This window comes from Xyrauchen texanus, chromosome 25 (genome assembly GCF_025860055.1).
Source record: "Xyrauchen texanus isolate HMW12.3.18 chromosome 25, RBS_HiC_50CHRs, whole genome shotgun sequence".
Lineage (NCBI taxonomy): Eukaryota > Metazoa > Chordata > Actinopteri > Cypriniformes > Catostomidae > Xyrauchen > Xyrauchen texanus.
Genome location: NC_068300.1, coordinates 37,245,640 through 37,248,968, shown reverse-complemented (window position 1 = coordinate 37,248,968; position 3,329 = coordinate 37,245,640).

Genomic DNA, 3,329 nt, shown 5'->3' with positions numbered 1-3,329 from the left:
TATATGTCCCATTTAGTTCTGATGATTCATATTCCAACATTTTTAAATGCTTTGAGGATATTAAATGCTGGACAGCAAGAAACATTCTCTAGCTAAATTAGAGCAAGACTGGAATTGTTGGGTTTGGCCTCCCTAGCGCTGTCTCTGAGATCACTAGCAATAGCAATCTAATGACACTGTCATTAAATGTTCACCCCTTTGCTAAAAACTTAGGAGTGATCTTTGACATGGCTCTAAATTTAGAAAAACAAATCAGTCATGTGGTGAAGGGTAGCTTTTTCCAACTCTTGGTTGATTGCTAAATTAAAACCATTGCTCTCATTTAAGGATTTGGAGATAGTTAGTCATGACTTCATCTCACTCAGACTTGACTATTGTAATGCACTGTGCATGGGTCTTAGTCATTCATCTATGTAACGCATCTATGTAATGCTCTGCTAGGTTGCTGACTGGAACAAGGAAAAGGTAAAGTAGTTCACCTGTTCTAGCATCTCTTCACTGGTTACCAATCCAAGATAGGATTCATTTAAAGATTTTATTTGTTTTTAAAGCTTTTAATGGTTTAGCCCCATCTTATCTCTCAGAATTCCTTAGTCATCAGCAATCCTCCAGGACTCTCAGATCATCTGATAAACTTCTCCTGCATACACCACTCTCATGCTTAAAGTGTAAAGGGGATCGTACCTTCTCCGCAGTTGGCCCTAGACTACGGAATAACATACTTCTGGACATTAGATCCACTCCAACGCTTCACATTTTTAAATCAAGTGTGAAGACGTATCTATATTCTTTGGTTTTTGTATGAATGTATATTGCATTGTTTGTTGTTTATAATGTCAATCTTGTTTTTTATTTCCCCTTAATTCCTTGTTTTATTTGCCCATGTACAGCACTTTGATATACACGTGTTGTCTTTAAATGTGCTCTATAAATAAACTGACCATGACTTAATACAAAGTGGGACTGTGAGAACTTACCTCATATAGAGTGTCAACATGCCAAGATCATAGTGTGTTCAAAGAATCTTTTTTTTCCTGGGAAATAATGATGGAAATGTTCAATACATTTTAGTATTCAAGATTGTTAGGCATGTGCCTATACCGAAGATGACTTTCAAAAATAAACCTACCCTGGGAAATATTCACTGGAGCAAAAAGTGAAAAAACAAGCCCAGGTCTCTTCTGTATGAAGTGTGGTATAAATCAAAAACATTCATAAACACGTACAGGACGAGGTTATGTGTGTATTATAAACATTATAGCTAATAATTAAACTTTCAATTCGGCAGCATTATAAAACGGAGAATAGTTATAGCTACTGGTCATGTTTCATTTAGAGTCCATGTGATGCTCATGCCTAAAATATGAGTCGCAAATAGTTCTTAAATGGGTGGGGAACATTTAAAGTTGCTAAAATGTTTCAGCACTTTGCATTGTTGCAGATCTCATCTACTTTTTAAATAGTAGAGCTGACTCACCGCACAAACTCAGTGAACCCAACAGGTATGCTAATTAAACTTTTATCAGAATACATTTACTATGGAGGTGAAAATAACAAACAATCATGATTAGTTTAAACTTTAACTAGTCAGTATAATATAATAATTTATAATATAAGACTTTCATATCATGATCTTATATAATATAATAAAGATAAAATAAGCAATACAGGGCAGAGAGAAAGAGAGAGTGAGAGTGTGTGTGTGTGTGTGTGTGCGTGTGTGTTTTCTCAAGGTAAATTCTTTAGTGTTTTCTGTTTTTATAATTGGGTGGAAACTCTTTATGACATTCTCTTATTGATTGAATTGAATATCCCATTAGTTTGCATGACAAATATTTAATGTATTTTGTTTCTAATAAACACACATTCTATATTTATGTTAAATCAGATGAGTATTATACAGTATATCGGCATATTTTAATTATTAATTTTAATAATTTAATAATATTAATGTTTAATGGTTATACCATTGTTTAGGCATAATAAAATCATAACCATTGTAATGTCTAGTATTTTTTTAATCAACCACATTTCAAATATGCAACAGTCTCATATTTTTATTGCATGCATATGATTATCTAAAAAATCACTGCAGATAATAGAGAGAGATTATTAAATATATTTTAATAAGTTACATTTTAATTTAATTTAGACTCGTTTAGGTTGAGTTCTTTTTCACTTTTTGTCTTATATTTACATTAAATTAAATGAAAATCAGTGTACCTTATTGTACATATATTGATTGCTTTTTTTCCTTTAAATCTATTTTTCATTTTGTTGTAGTTTTACTTTTGTGTAATATATATATATATATATTAATGAATGCCTACCCTATAAAACATTTAAACAAACAAATCAGATTTGAAATAAATTTGTGAACTTTTTACATCCATGTTTTCTACTTTTTTATTATTTTTTATTTTATAAAAATGAAAATTCACCCCATGGAAATGTGCTAGCTGCATATCAATGAAAATGTAAAGGGCTCTAATTCACACACACACACACACACACACACACACACACACACACACAAAAGTATTTAAATAATTATTTATTTTAATTTAGATACAAATTTAATTTAAAATAAAACTTTTTTTTCTTTAATATTACTCAATTCAATCTAATGGAATTTATTTTATTAAAATGAAAAGTGTAAACCTTGATTTTTTTTATTTTATTTAATATTTTTTTAATGTTCAGGTTCAGGTTCTACACAACTTATTTACAAACTTACTTAAATAGAAAATAAAATATTCTAAAAATTCTAACAAAATGACACAAAAAGTTTACAACTATACTTTGTATACATTTTATGCAGATTTAAATACATTTACAGTCTAAACATTTTTTTTCACAATTCTTTTGTTTGTTTGTTTAATTGAGCACTGTTGTGTCCTATTTGATTTTGTTTCAACACTAGAAAATAAATAATAAAAATAACAATAATAAGCCCTCAATTGTTGGTTGATTCTTTTCTGGTTCAGAATAAAAAATAAAAAATAAAATGTATGTGATCACAGGCGCCAGACTGTCCAAAGTTCTGTTGTGATATGAAACCGTGCATGGGTTCCTCACCTGATCCTCACCTTTGATTTCAAATGACAGCATGTGTATACAGTATAACAGGATGGGTCATTCCATATAGTTAAAAATCTCTGTACTTTTTTTTATATCATTTTAGCACACCTAGATTTTTTCTCATCCCTAAAGATTGAGTACTATAACAGTTTCTATTTGGTCGTACACACATTTAAGCTGTCTTGCCTTCTGGAGACTCATATGAAATGCTGAATTGAAGCCCATTAAGAAATAACTATAATGTGCTA